Genomic DNA, 15,824 nt, shown 5'->3' on the forward strand with positions numbered 1-15,824 from the left:
TTATAAGAACTATTTGAAAGGGATGTGATCCTGTGACTTTGCTTTTGGATATCTGGAAGCATTTTCTGGTTGCATCAGACACAAGAAAAAGCCTCATCTTTCTTTGTAAAATTTTTTATGCATTTTCAAAAAAATCTGCTTTTGACTGTGCTGGGTCTTTACCGCTGCAGTTGGCCTCCTCTAGTTGCAGCGAGCAGGGGCTGCTGTGTGCAGGCTTCTCTCTGCGGTGGCTTCTCTTGTTGAGGGACGCGGGCTCTAGGCGCGTGGGCTTCAGGAGCTGTGGGGCACGGGCTTAGTTGCTCCGCAGCATGTGGGATCCTCCTGGACCCACATGGGATGGAACCCGTGTCCCCTGCACTTGGAAGTGGAGTCTTAACCCCTGGACCACCAGGGAAGTCCAGCCCCGCGTGTCTCATCATCAGAGGCAAACCTCCATGGAGGCCGGGTTGGAGGACTGCACTTGTTCTCTGTCCTTTCAGGCCTCAGGTGGGTGAGTGGAGTCTCACTCACCCATCTCCACCGAGCTCCTGCCTTACCTGCCCTGTCCTTCCTGCAGGGCCCTGCTCACCCCTCCACCACCTCTGTGTTGACATCGGGGGCAGTGGCTCCTGTCTCATCCCAGAGGTCGTGGGGGCCTCTGTTGAGCAGTGTCCACCCTCCTGCTCGTTTATTCACATAGCCAGTTAACCGAGGCGTGTTCGTGCTTTGTGGGTGAAGATGGGTTTGAATTTTCCCACCCTTAGTGGAATTCCTTTGTGTTCTCTTCCTGGGCCTTAATGTCTTCAGGTGAGTTTCGCTCTTTTCTGTCCCTTCTAGTTATTAAATTGTAGTCCAGTCTGTTTCAGAGCTGTGGGTCTTGTGCCTCATCTAAAGCTATTCCACTCCCACCGCAGACTGTTCGCGGCTTTCTCCAGGAGGTGGGGGAGGAAGGGGAGGAAGGGCCCCCTCTCTGCGGGACCTGCAGGCTGCAGTGGGCGGGGGCGCCTGTCCTGCCGGGTGGGTTCTGTGCCCTCTGGCGGGCTCCGCCCTCTGACAGCACCGCCCGACACCCGCTGCTCCGCGACCATCATCTCCTTGCCTGTCACCTCTCCACGGCCGGCGCGCTGCTGTCTGTAAGGCTGCCCTTGTGGACACAGCACGTCAGGAGCGTTGGTGTTTGGGGCTGGCTGTCCTGCCTCCTGGCGAGCCCTGGCAGGGAGCAGAAGGGGCGGTCTGGCCCAGGTTCTAGCGGTTACTTGTCAGCTGTCTGTTGACTCTTAGGGCACTTGGTCGTCCTTGTCTCTCGTTTTGGTTTCGGTGTAATCCCAGGCACCAGGAGAAGGCCCCTCACGTTCTCTTCTTGCCACTTTCTTTCCGGTTTCTGGGATTATTTCCACTGGTGAGGAAATAGAAGCTCAGGGAGGTGCAGTTACTCACCCAGGTCTCCGCAGCAAGTAGTGAGTGAGATTTGAACCCAGGTGAGGCTAACCTCAACCCCCTTGGTTAAAAGCCTGGATTATGATGCTTGATTTCCTGGATTGGAATCTTGGCTCTGACATGTCCTAGATGGGTGACCTTGGACAGAGTCACTTAACTCTGCCTTGGTTTCTTTAGCTGTAAAATGTGGATGACAGTTCACAGTAATACCAAGGGTGGCTGGGAGGATTGAGTACTTTATACTGCAGGACTCCTTATTGCACATTGCGCTGGCCCTGCCCCGCACAAGCTCCATGGGGAAACGCCCTTCAGGCCTGGGGGTGGTTACTGAGCAGGGTCACCATGTCAGGTGTGTTTCCCTTTTTGCTTTGTCTGCTAGGAAGCTCAGTCAGAGTACTGCAAGTGTATATAGGCCTTCCTGATCTCATTTTGTTTTTTTCTACTTTTTTCTTTACAGTGATTTTTTTTTTTTTCCATTGTGTCTTATTTCCTACCATAAGAACTTATATGACGTTTCCTAAATTCCTCTGTGAAGCTCTGGTTGCCGTTGGAGGGGAAGTTGAGGGTAATATAAAGATTCTAGTTCTTCCTCCTCAGAGAAAGCATCTTTAAAAACAGAACTACTCTTGTTGAAGAGGGTGGTCAGTGATACTAGAAGTTCCCTTTAACCCTTTAAAGGCTGAAGCAGTAGACAATCTGCTGATAAGGTCTGCCAAAGATTACCTCATACATAGGTCCTTGTGTCCATTTACAATTAATGCAGAAAAACCCCCAGTAAGAGGCTTAAGCAACACAGAAGTTAATTCACCCCTAAGTTCAAATAGTTTAGAGGTGGATCTGTCCTGGCGTGGCGCCCCAATGTGTTGGGATCTATCTTCCTCTATTTCTGCAGTGTAGTCATTTCATTCTCCAAGATACTCGTGTTCCAAGGCCTGGGGCTCCAGCTGGCAGAAGGGAGAAGGGCAAAGGAGGACACAGTTTCTCTGCATTAAGGACCCTTCCTTGTTGTTGCAGATAGACACCTAACCCTGTACTCCCACTAACCAGTTTCAGAACCACATCTAGCTTCAGCGAAGGCTGGGAAAGGAAGTCTTTATCCCACGCAAACCTGGGCTTCTCCAAGCCTTTATCTTTTACCAAAAACAGCCTCACCACCTTGCAGGGTTCTTGGGAGGATTAAATAAGAATGTGGTAAAATTTAACAGGTGTTCTGCACATGTAAATTTCATTCTATTTTTAGTTTTCCCTTCCCTCCATTACTTGGGACTAAGAGGGAAGCTTTAGCTACTCCAGGAAAGATTTAGGAGCAATAAAAAAAAGAACACTCTTTGAGAGGGAAGGGCACACACACGTGAATGCTGGGAGAGTGGATTCCCTTCGGCTCCAGTCAGTGAGGCTGTAAAACGGAAATGAAGAAGCAGGGTGTGGGGCCCATGTGGGCCACTCGTGCAGATTCGTGCAGAAACAGGGTCTGGACCTGATGACCTTGGATGACCTTGCCCACCCAGGATTCCCCAGATCGCTGTGACTGCATCCCTGACAGTGCGCGACCCTTGCAGAGGGTGGCCTGGGTTTGCACATTTGTGCGTGTGACTGTTTTCCAACTGGAGGTGAGTTCAGCAATCCCAAGACTGCACAGCAAGCTGTGTGTCGTGGGGTGTGGTGTGGTGCAGCCCCCTCCCTGCCCCACCCTCTCCCCGTCCCTCAGGGGCCGTCAAGAGCTGAGCTGGCGAGTGGGACCCAGCGGGCGGCTCGCTCTGCTCAGCGGAGCCTGCTGGGGGTGCAGCTCTTCCGTGGCGTCTCCCCGCGGCGGGGTGGTCCTGGCGGACCCCCAGCTGCCCTGGCTGCTGAGCATGCCAGACCCACTCTGCTGGGCACAGTGTAATTCCCTGAGAATGGAGGAGAAGAGGAGGAATGGGAGGTAGTTTTGGGGGCGTTTGACTTGATGGCTGTGTGTGTGTGTGTGTGTGTGTGTGTGTACACAGCCTGGCACAGGAGATTGAAGAACTTTCCAACCTCCAGGCTCACACAGATAGCATGGGGCTGGTCTGGGATTCAAATCCAGGCCCAGCTGGCTCAAGGCACTGACAGTGTGGTTTTTTTGCAAATTAAAAAAAAAATTATTGGAATATAGTTTATTTGCAGTGAGACAGTTTGTTTCTTGATGTCCTCTTCTAACCCCTTCCAAGTGGACCCCTCTCTGCAGTATGATAGTGTGTTCCGGACTCAGCCTGAACCCAGAAGGACGGTTTAGATGGCAGCTTGTTGGGCTGTTACCTTCTTGTCCTAGAGTCGGCTTGTCGGCCTCCAAGCTGGGACTTTCCAGAATGACAGAGTTGGAATATCTCCGGGACTCTGGGGGCCAGGCCAGCTCCAAGGACTGAGGTGGAAGGCGGAGTCTACCCTGGCCACTGGCAGGAGCCTTCTGCTCTGGCCTCTCCAGAGTGTAGCCACGGGGGCTCTGCCTGGCCCAGGGCCGTGGCCGTCACTCTGGGCCCCACGTTCCCCACCACAGGCTTCGAGCCTGGTTTGGGAGCCCCATGCCTAGGAAACACTTGGTTCCCAGGGAACGTGCGGGCCTCGCAGCAGACCAGGCTGGAGGCATAAATCCCTGCTGCCTCCCTGATGGCCCAGGGCCGGGCCCCCAGCATCCCAGAGCCGCCGTGTCTGCATCCTCACAGGCAGGACAGCACCCCCTCGGACCTGATGGCTGAGCCCCGCGGTGATAGGTGCTCCATCCGTCGAGGTCGTCAGTCGTGATGTTAAGAACTCCTGTGTCTCCTGGGAGGCTGTGGTTGCTTAGAGTTGGGCCCCATCCTTCCTGGAGCTGACCTACTACCACCTGGGCCTCTCCCAAGCCATGTTCTGCAGATATGAGCGTCCCGGGAAGCAGGGTCTGTAGTGAAACGTGTGTGAGAAATGCTATATTAAACAGGTTCCAGGGTCCTCCATGTGCCAGAGAGGCTGTCAGTTTCTCCAGGGGACACAGGGCGAGGGTGTAGCATTTCTCAGACTCGCCAGGCAATCAGACCTTCTTCTCATCCTTCCTGTGGAGTACAGTGTAGAGCATCCTTAAGAGAAGGTTCTGGAAACCCGAGGCCTGGGCGTGGCTCTGGTGGTGTCCTCCGCTTATTAGATGTGTGCAACCTCTCCAAGCCTCAGTTTGCTCATCTGTGAAATGGGAAGAGGGATCCTCAGCTTTCTGGGTGCTCCAAGGATTAAATGATGGGACAGACATAAAGCTGTTACCACAGCACCAAGCATGTTGTGGGTCTCCAGCCAGGGCAGTCTTATTACCAGCACAAGAGGGTGTGGGGTGGGGAGCAAGGCATCTTGAGTTGGCTTCAGAGGAGATGAGGTGGGACCTGGATTAATGAAGATGCTAGAATGCCATGGGGTCTGGAGGTGGAAAGGATGGAGGCGAGGGAGGAAGTTCCCCTCTCCCCATGATGGTTTTTCATGTAGCTAAATCCCTGGGTGAGTTCACCATCCTCCTCCTCTCCCCTCACTGCACTGCTCCAGGGGCACCTGGCTTCTCTCTGAGGAGCTTGCTAGTTAGCTCACTAGTCCAGCTCTGCCTGGAAGGCAGAGGTGAGGTTGCATCAGTTTGCAAGCCTGTGAAATCTGCGGCGCAGCTAGGCCGCCTCGCCTTCCCTCTGGCCCCGGGCTCTGCAGGGAGAGTGCTGTGGGATGCGGCGTGTGCTGTGACTTCACTCTGCAGACATGCGCCACCTTCGAGGTGCCCGGAGCTGGGACAGGGGACAGACGAGGTCCCCCAAGGAGCTGACATCTTGCGGGGGGCTGGGCAGTGAGGGTGCAGCTGGGGTGGGGTCCCAGCTTGACGCTGGGGTGCAGGGCCTGGTGGCCGGTGTCCTGGAGGGGCACAGGCTCTCAGAGGAAGACTCACAGCCGACCTGTGCCCAGTGCAGGGAAGGACAGGTGAGAGACATACACAGACAGACAGGGGATTTTCCCAGTAGTCATGTACAGCTGCGAGAGTTAGACCACAGAGGAGGCTGAGCGCCGAAGAATAGGTGCCTTCGAACTGTGGTGTTGGAGAAGACTGACTCTTGAGAGTCCCTTGGACTGCAAGGAGATCCAGCCAGTCCATCCTGAAGGAGATCAACCCTGAATCTTCTGGAAGGACTGATGCTGAAGCTCCAGTCCTTTGGCCACCTGATGCAGAGCCAACTCATTGGATAAGACCCTGATACTGGGAAAGATTGAAGACGGGAGAAGAAGAGGGCAGCAGGGGACGAGAAGCTAAAACTCCCATCCTTTGGCCACCTGATGCAAAGAGCTGGCTCATTGGGAAAGACCCTGGTGCTAGGAAAGATGGAAGGCAAGAGGAGAAGAGGGCAGCAGAGAATGAGATGGTTGGATGGCATCACCGACTCAGCGGACATGAATCTGAGCACACTCTGGGAGACGGTGAAGGCCAGGGAAGCCTAGCGTGCTGCAGTCCATTGGAGTTGCAGAGTCGGACACAGCTTAGCGACTGAGCAACAGCAGCATGAGAATGATAGATTTGAAAGGCCCGCAGAGTTTTCTTGGGAGCTGTGGTTTCAAGGCTTGTTCGTCTGAGTCCTGCCCTGATTTCTACCAGGGAGATGGAGACACGTGACTTTTCAAAAGCCAAAACCAATACAAAAGCTTCTCCTGTTGCCCCCCGGGCGAAGCCAGCTCCTGTCGTTCTACCACCTTTCGGGCAGAGCTCTCTGCCTCACTCTCTTCGTCTTTAATTCCCGGACTCTGGTCGTCGTCCTTCGGCTCGGAACACACGTGCTTTGGCTGTCTTCCTTCTGTCCCGAGGTGTGTGTGTGGGTAAGAAGAGTGTAGGCTTCTGTGCTAATTTCCATCACTGGTACTGTGCTGCTGAAGAGCAGTGTTTCATTTAACTGTTTCCCTTCACCACTGTTTTAAAGATGTCCGTGCGGCGGGTGTGACCCTGGACAGGCACGCGTTTCACGGGCGCCTCAGGTGCTTGGTCGCTCCCTGAGTGGGCGTCTCCCTGAGCAGGGCTGCAGGAGGCGTCCTCGTGCAGCCGCGGGGCGTCTGAAGGGGGTGTGGACCCAGGAGGGGAGAAGCTGACACCGCGGCGTGCCCTTGGCATGCATCAGGCCCCACCAGCTGACTCTACAGAAGGTCCCGGCGGGGCCGGGAGCAGCCTCTCCCTGCATCGTCACCAACGCTTGGTGACTTTCTGGTTCCACTAACTGAAGCGTGCAAAGCATCTGCTTGCTCTCCTGTGTGTGCCTCGGACGCGTGTGTGGCCGAACACCTCTGCATGCTTGCTGGCTGTTTAATGGCTGATCTGCCGGTCGCCTCGGCAAATCGATTCCTCATCCAGTTTGTCCGTTTCCCTGTTTGGGGGGCGTTTTTCTTGTTGGTTTGTAAGAGATCCTTCCTTGTCACTTTTATATGTTGCCAGTATCTTGTCCTGTTTTGATAGATTTCTGTTAAATGCATCTGTGCTTTCACCGAATGGAAGTCTATCATTTTTATGTTCTTACATCTCCCACTCTCTCTCTCTTGGCCTTAGGAAGTGTGTGTAAGCATGTATTTTTCTGTCCTGGTTTTAGAAGTCCCTCCCTACTCCAAGGCCAAAAAGATTCCCCCATGATTTCTTCCCTTAGCTTTCTTTATAGTTCTATTTTTAAAATTTGGGGCTTTAATCCGTCGGGATTCTGTTCTGTGTTCTGCGTGACCAGCACACAGCTTTACTTTTTCCCACACTGTCCATCAGTGCCGCCCCTGCCCCCTACCACCCACATCCCGTCCTTTCGCCTTTGGTTTCTGGAACCACCTGCATCACGCTTTGATTTTCCATACCCAGAAGAGTCTATTTCTGGGCTCTCTCTTCTGTTCTGTTGGTTCATCTGCTTTGTATGTGAGCATCACAGCTGTTTTTATTACTGCACCTCTGGAATCTCTCTTAATCCCTCAGAGGCCAGATGTTTTTCTCTTCCTTTTTGAGATTGAGCACATAAAGGACATTTTCTTCTTCCAGATGAATTTTAGAATTAATTGATCAAATTCTTAAAGAACACCTCACCGTCATTGTTATTGAAATTGCATTAAGTTTTTACGATTACTTTGGGGAATTAGCATGCTAATAATGTTAACCTGACATTTAGGTTTCCTGTTATTTTTTATCTTGGGGTTTTTTTTTTTTTTTGGTTATTTAATAGTTTTAAACTTGCCCTGTTCAAGTCTTGGGCAAGTGGGTCAATTCCAAAATAGTTTAAATATATATTTGTAATTTATTTATCTTTGGCTCTGAGGGTCTTCGTTGCTGCGTGGGCTGCTCCAGCCGCAGTCCGCGAACCTCTGTTGCGGAAGCGTCCTTGGTGCGGAGCGGGGACTCGAGGAGCACAGGCTTCAGTACTTATGGCACTTGAGCTTGGTAGTTGCGCTCACGGGCTCTGGAGCGCTGGCTCAGTCGTGGCCCACGGGCTTAGTTGCTCTGTGGCATGCGGGATCTTCCTGGTCCAGGGATCGAACCTGTGTCTCCTGCATTGGCAGGCGGATTCTTTACCACTGGGCTACCAGGGAAGCCCTAGTTTATATTTTTGATTGATAATATGAATAGTATCTCATCTTCTATTATGTTTCTAGTTGGCTTATGCCAGTGTCGAAGAATGCTAATGATTTTTAAGTTTCCTGTTCCACTATTCAGATTCTGTCAGATTTTTTTTTTTTTTTTTGTAAATGCTGACATTTTTATCTGAAATGTGAACAATTTTTTTTTCCTCTCTTCTTCTGATTACCTTGTATTTTATTTTGTCTTACCCTGCTGAAAATGCCAGGACCTCCAGTGCAATGTGAAATAGTAGTAACAGGGGCCGGACTTCCTTGCTTTATTTCTAATCTTAAAAGGAATAAGGCTAAGATTCTCAGCCAAGGATGGCATTTGCTTTAGGTTTTACTCTGTAGTGTTGATCCAGTTAAGGAACTTCTCTTCAATTTCTTGTTTGAGTTTGAAAAAATAAATAGATGTTAAATTTGATCAAATGCATTTGTCAGTCTTGAGAAATAATTCCTGCGCTTCCGAGTTAAATCCCACTCTGTCTAAAAGTACTTATAAAGGCCGTCTCTGTGCCAGACTGAGTTAGGAGTGCTTTATAAATATTAACTCAGTCCTTCTAACAACTGTATGAGCCAGGCACTATTTATTATCCCTTTCTTAGATGAGACAAGGTAGGCACAGAAAGGCTAATTAACCCTCAGCGCCCCACAGCCAGTCAGGCCCCACTCTGGCATTTGTAGATCCAGGGGAAGAGTGTAAGTGGGTGCTCACATACCAGTTATAAATATTTAAAGTTCTGAAACAAGCTGACAAACTGTTAAGTATATTCCATCCTCCTATCTAAGAAATAGACCTCAATCAAACCCTGCAAGATGCCAATCTACGAGATACCAAGATGACAGAATTTAATTATTTGTACACATTTCAATATTCTGTTCATAAATCTGAGATATTTGGATGAGTCACAGAGTCATACATAATTCATAATTTATACTTGTTTTCCATAAAACTTAGTCTTCTTGCCTCCAATTCAATAAAGTAAATTTTGTAGTGATTCAGACTTTCCTATGGTTTGTGTTGTATTGATAGTAGTGATATAAAACATGAAAATATGGAGCAGAATTATGTTCAGAGTGTACAAAATTAAACTTTAATCAACTATGAGATAAATGCAGAAAAGAATTTTTTCACCTTTCGAAAGGTTTTTCATCTAAAATGTAAAATTACCTGCAGACCCTAGAAAGCAGAATATGTATCAATAAAAGTTTACATTCAAACTTACTTAAAGCTCGAATTTATTTACCCTTTGAAAATATAATTCTAGCGTTCAATATCCATTTAGTTGCCAGTATAAATAATTAGTATCATGCTTTTACCCGAATTGCATCTAGATCCAGGCTTACCTTGTTTTATTGTACTTTCCTTTGTTGTGCTTCGCAGATGTCGTGGTTTTTATTACGCGTTCATCCGTCTTTGACGGCGGTGGGTCTTCCTGCGTGCGCGTGGGCTCCTCGTCGTGGAGCGCGGGCTCTAGGCGCAGGCTTCCTTAGTTGTGGTTCACGGATTTAGTTGCTGAGAGGCGTGTGAACTTCCTGGGCCAGGGTCAAGTATGTCTCTGCACTGGCAGGTGGGCTCTGAACCGCTGGACCAGCAGAGAATCCTGGCTGTGTGTGTGTGTGTGGGGTGTGGGGGGTGTGTGTGTGTGGGGGGTGTGGTGTGTGTGTGTGTGGTGTGTGTGTGGTGGGTGTGTGTGTGGTGTGTATGTGTGTGTGTGGTGTGTGTGTGGTGTGTGGTGTGTATGTGTGTGTGGGGTGTGTGTGGGTGGGATGTGTGTGTGTGTGGGGGTGTGTGTGTGTGGTGTGTGGTGTGTGTGGTGTGTGTGTGGTGTGTGGTGTGTATGTGTGTGTGTGTGTGTGTGTGTGTGGTTGTGTGTGTGTGTGTGTGTGGTGTGTGTGTGGTGTGTGTGTGTGTGTGGTTGTGTGTGTGTGGTGTGTGGTGTGTGTGTGTGGTGTGTGTGTGTGGTGTGTGTGGTGTGTGTGTGTGGTTGTGTGTGTGTGGGATGTGTGTGTGTGTGGGGGTGTGTGTGTGGTGTGTGGTGTGTCGTGTGTGTGTGTGTGTGGTGTGTGGTTGTGTGTGTGTGGTGTGTGTGGTGTGTGGTTGTGTGTGTGTGTGTGTGGTTGTGTGTGTGTGTGTGTGGTGTGTGTGTGGTGTGTGTGTGGTTGTGTGTGTGGTGTGTGTGTGTGGTGTGTGGGGTGTGTGTGGGTGTGTGGGGTGTGTGTGTGGTGTGGGTGTGTGGTGTGTGTGTGTGGTGTGTGTGTGTGGTGTGTGTGTGTGTGGTGTGTGTGTGTGTGGTGTGTGTGTGTGTGGTGTGTGTGTGTGTGTGGGGTGTGTGTGTGTGGGGGGTATGTGTGTGTGGTGTGTGTGGTGTGTGTGGTGTGTGGTGTGTGTGTGTGGGTGTGTGTGTGGGTGTGTGTGGTGTGTGTGTGTGGGTGTGTGTGGGGTGTGTGTTTGTGTGTGTGTGGGGTGTGGTGTGTGTGTGTGTGTGTGTGTGGGGTGTGTGGGTGTGTGGTGTGTGGGTGTGTGTGGTGTGTGTGTGTGTGTGGTGTGGTGTGTATGTGTGGTGTGTGTGTGGTGTGTGTGTGTGGTGTGTGTGTGTGGTGTGTGTGTGTGGTGTGTGTGTGTATGTGTGTGTGGTGTGTGTGTGGTGTGTGTGTGGTGTGTGGTGTGTGTGGTGTGTGTGTGTGTGGTGTGTGGGGGGTGTGTGTGTGTGGTGTGTGTGTGTGGTGTGTGTATGTGTGGTGTGTGTGTGGTGTGTGTGTGTGTGGTGTGTGTGTGTGGTGTGTGTGGTGTGTGGTGTGTGTGGTGTGTGTGTGTGTGTGTATGGGGTGTGGTGTGTGTGTGGTGTGTGTGTGTGGTGTGTGTGTGGGGGGTGTGTGTGTGTGTGTGTGTGTGTGTGGTGTGTGTGTGTGGTGTGTGTGTGGGGTGTGGGGTGTGTGTGTGTGTGTGGTGTGTGTGGTGTGTGTGTGTGTGTGTGGTGTGTGTGTGGTGTGTGTGTGGTGTGTGGTGTGTGTGTGTGTGTATGTGTGGTGTGTGTGTGGTGTGTGTGTGTGTGGTGTGTGTGTGTGGTGTGTGTGGTGTGTGTGGGTGTGGGGTGTGTGTGTGGTGTGTGTGTGTGTGGTGTGTGGTGTGTGTGTGTGGTGTGTGTGTGTGTGTGTCGTGTGTGGGTGTGTGTGGTGTGTGTGTGTGTGGGGTGTGTGTGTGTGTGTGTGTGTGTGTGTGTGGTGTGTGTGTGGTGTGTGGGTGTGTGTGTGTGTGTGGGGTGTGGGGTGTGTGTGTGTGGTGTGTGTGTGTGTTGTGTAAAGTGAATGCGGCTCCGGCATCAGGCAGGTCTGTCACCGGCGTTTTCCAGCAGCACCTGGTCACTCCGTGTCATCTTGGTGATTCTTGTAATATTTCACACGTTTTTATCATTATTATATTCATTATGGTAATCCGTGATCAGTGGGCTTTGGTGTTACAGTTGCAAAAAGATTACAGCTTACTGAAGTCTCCAGTGATGGTTAGTGTTTCTTAGCCATAAAGTATTTTTAATGAAGCTATATACATCGATTTTTTGAGGCATATGCTGTGACATGCGTAATAGACTGCAGTGGAGTGTACACATAACTTACATGCACTGGGAAACCAAAAATTGGTGTGACTCACTTTATTCTGATACTAGCTTTCTTGGGGTGGTTTGGAACAGAACCCACAATATCTCTGAGGCCTGCCTGTGCACGTGTGAGTCCTGTGATTTTCTCAGTGTTTCTTTTTGTATTTAATTTTTTTCCTGCACTGGGTGTTCGGTGCTGCGCACGGGCGTTCTCTAGTTGTGGTGTGCGGGCGTCTCATGCGGTGGCTTCTCTCGCTGCGGAGCGGGGCTCTGGGGCACGCAGGCTTCACTGTTTGTGGGCCTCGGGCTCAGTTGCCTTGTGGCATGTGGAATCCTCCTGGACACTTGGCCACCAGGGAAGTCCCAGTGTTTCAGAATGTTCCTGAGGTGCCCCATGAGGCTGTTACGAAAACTGTTCTAATCCGGCAAAATCGCGAATACTTTTGCCTCCTGCAGATTAAAACACAGGGGCCGGGAAGTGGGAGCTCCCAGAAGCGTCCTTGGCTCCGTGGGACCCTGCTGCGTGAGCCCTGGCGGGGCTGGACGGGTCCGTCCCTTCTCCTCCCAGCGGCGTCTGCTGCTCCGTTCCTCTGCGGCTCCGCGCCGGCGCCTCTGGTCCTGCAGCGCGGCTTCCCTGGTTCTGTGTCCAGCAGGAGATGCTGCGGAGCGTCTTCCGGGGCCGGAGCGTCAGTCACGGCTGTGGGTGCTGACCGGGGGGTTTGCTGTGCCGCGGCTGTGATGGAGGGGTGTGCATGTACCTGTCACAGGCGGGGACCAGGGCGGGGACCCCGTCAGCTGGGCCTCAGGGCGTTACTGCAGCGCGTGCGGCGTGGAGGGGCTGAGGTTGGAGCCCAGCTGCCTGACTCTCCCGCCCTGCTCCCCGCAGCGCCGCACGCCTGTCCGCCCGCTGTTCTCAGGGGACTTACCCTTGGCTGGCTGGTCCTTCACTTTGAAATGGTCTGTCCGTAAGTGAAATGGGCCTGTGATTTCCTTTATTACGTTATCTTTATTCCACTGTGACGTTCCGTCCTTACCAGCCTCATACAGTAAGTTTGGTAGCTTTCCTTCTTTCTGATGCTCTATAAGCTGGGTGTGTGTTCACATGTGCTCCTTCCCCGTCGTGGCTCATCCCAGGACGCGGAGCATAGTTCCCGGGGCTGCGCACTGGGGCCCGTTGTTTACCCTTTCCGTTTATACAGTTTGCATCTGCTGACCCCGAACTCCCAGCCCTTCCCCTCAAGCCGCCTTGCCCTTGGCAACCACAGGTCTCTTCTCTCTCTCTGTGAGTCTGTCTCTGATTTGTAGATAAGTTCATTTCTGTCATATTTTAGATTCCACGTAGTTGTCTTTGTCTGAGACAGTTTCACTTAGTATGATGATCTCCAGGTCCGTCCATGTTGCTCCAGATGGCGTTATTTCATCCTCTTTCATGGCTGAGTCGTAGTCTAATATATGTATGTACACTTCTTTGTGGGCATAATCAGTTTGGTAGAACTCACCCATACAAGCATCTGAAGTTACGGTCCTTAGGTCAAGGAATCTCTGATTACCATTTCAGTTTATTGAATAATTTATTTGGTCCACTGTTGGCAGTTTATATTTTCTGGAAACTTTGTTGGTTTTCAAAGCTGTGTCTGAACCATGTGGGGGACCCAGAGAGAAGACGCAGCGTTGGCCTTTGTCCGTCTCCAGTGGACGGGGCCTGGCCGTCTTCTCCTCTGGGCTGCTGCCTCCCAACAGGGCGCCAGCCACTGCCCACCTCCCAGTGGCTTCTCCTCGGTTTCAGCATCCACGTCCACTTCCTCCCGTGGCCCCCGCAGGACAGGATCTGGGAGAGGGCCGCTTGCCAGAGTTCAGTGGCTGGTGTTGCATCTCTATCTCATCAGGACCGTGTTAGTCATTATCTAGGGGCTGCAGGGGTGTTAAGAGATGCCATATTGCTTCAGGGCCCTGCAGGAGCGAGTTCTTCAGATAGTTAGAGGTGCATGTTAGCGATGAGGCTGCTGAAGGTGTAGGTAGGGGAGAGGGCCGTGTATGTGGCACCTGTTGTTCTGAAATTAAATCATTAAGCCCACCGAGCAACATTTTTAAAGATATATATATAGAGAGAGATGGGCTTCCCAGGTGGTGCTAGTGGTAGGGAACTCGCCTTCCAATGCAGGAAATGTGGGTTTGGTTCCTGGATCAGAAAGATTGCCCTGGAGGAGGGCCTGGCGACCCACTCCAGGATTCTTGCCTAGAGAGGAGTCTGGCGGGTTACGGTCCATGGGGCCGCAAAGACCTGGAGGTGACTGAAGCTGCTTTATCTCACGCAGACAGAGGGAGATACACGTGGAGAATGAGAACAGAATGTCGAGGCAGGGTTTAACCAGCACTGCTGGGCTCACATTCCAGCTCTGCCACGTCCTGCAGCGTGCCCCGGGCGCTGAGCCTGGGTTTCTCGTCTGTAAGTTAGCAGGTTGGCTCTGGTGCTCACTGCTTAGGCACCTGTGAGCCCTGGGTGCAGTAACACACAGATGAGGTGCCGTGTCAGTCAGGAGCCTAACCTCCTCCAGCTGGCTGGAAACAAGGAAACTGACGGAAAGAACTGGCAACCTCAGAAGTAGCTGGCTTCAGGAACAGTTTGATCCAGAAATCGCTGGTGTCACACTGTGGCCCTGTTTCTCCGTGACTTCCTTGGCTCTGCCCTTCTGCAGGGATCTGCTCCGTCCTCAGGTGGAGGCTGTGGCTATCTCGGAGCTGACAGTCGTGCGGGGAGCCGTGGGGGGCTCCTCAGTCAGATCACAAGCGGTCAGAGTGCTGCGACAAGCCCATCGGGCTAAACCTGCTGAGACACGCCTCTGAGCTGAGAGCCGAGTGAGCCCTGTCCTTGCCTCAGTGGGGGCAGAGGGGCAGGTGGGCCCGAAGCCAGAGCAGGTGCTGTTGGCTGGGGAGGGGGCACGGGCACTGGGGAGGCAGCAGCTGGCCGCCCCTGATGGTTCAGTGGCCTCCGGCGGGACTTCCTGCGCCTGCCTGTGCCTCATCTTCCGGTGTCGTCACCACGGCCAGCATGCTTCTCCTCTCAGGAGCCGTCAGTAGCAGCGTCCCCCGGGCAGAAGCTAGTCTCTGTGGTTTCCTGGCCTCAGACACTCTGCACCCTTACTGCCCGGCTGCCCCCGAAGCCCGCACTCCGGGCACTCCCTCCCAGCCTCTGGGTGGCTCGCGCTGGGGGCCTTCACCGCCCGCCTCCCCAGACCCCTCGACGCTGCGTGCCGCCACTTCTTTCAGGCCTCATGCAAACGGCATCTTTTCAGAGAGGCCTTTTCTGATCAGCTTGTCTAAAGTGAGAACTTTTTTCTCCCATGATACCTACCGCCATCCCTTGCTGTATTTTCCTTATAGCCAATGTTTTAGAAAACAAGCGTTTCCTAACACCACCCACACCCACACACAGACAGCTCTGCCGTCTCCTTGATCACGGCTGAACAGGCAGACCTCCGAGGTGTGGCAGGTTTGGTTTCAGACCGTGGCAGTAAAGCCAGCGTTGCGGTAAAGCGAGCCACACAAATATTTTGGTTTCCCGGTGCATATAAAGGTTATGTTTACACTCTACTCTAGTGAGGACTTTCCTGGGGTGCAGACAGTAAAGAATCTGCCTGTAATGCAGAAAACATGGATTCAATCCCTGGGTCGGAAAGATCCCTTGGAGAAGGAATCGGCAGCCCACTCCAGTGTTCTTGCCTGGAGAATTCCATGGACAGAGGAGCCTGGCAGGCTTATATAGCTCATGGGATCACAGAGTTGAACATGACTGAGTGACTAACTTAAACTTTTTTATTTCACACTGTAGTCAGTTAGGTGTGCAATAATGCTGTGCCTAAAAAGCCAGTGTACGTACCTTAATTAAAAGTATTTTATTTGAAGAAATACTAGCCATAATCTGGACCTTTAGTGAGTCATAATATTTTTTTTTTTTTAAAATAACTGATTTATTTAGCTGTACCAGGTCTAAGTTGCAGCGTGTGGGATTTAGTTCCCTGACCAGAGGTGCTGGGCCCCCAGCAGTGGGAGCATGGAGTCTTATTAGCCACGGGACCACCAGGGAAGTTCCGCGAGTCATAATCTCTTTGCAATAATAACTTTAACGATGACTGATCACAGATCACCGTGACAAATACAATAATAATGAAAACATTTGAAATATTAAAATAATTATCAAAATATGACATGGAGACAGGAAGTGAGCAA

General features: G+C 51.6%; 1 protein-coding gene across 5 annotated transcripts in view; it reads left to right on the forward strand.

Annotated features, from left to right (window-relative positions):
- ACTL8 (actin like 8) overlaps positions 1–15,824 on the forward strand; it is a 75,000-nt gene that overhangs the window by 39,201 nt on the left and 19,975 nt on the right. The gene's annotated exons all lie outside the window — the stretch shown is intronic.

This window comes from Cervus elaphus, chromosome 8 (assembly GCF_910594005.1).
Source record: "Cervus elaphus chromosome 8, mCerEla1.1, whole genome shotgun sequence".
In the NCBI taxonomy this organism is placed as follows: domain Eukaryota; kingdom Metazoa; phylum Chordata; class Mammalia; order Artiodactyla; family Cervidae; genus Cervus; species Cervus elaphus.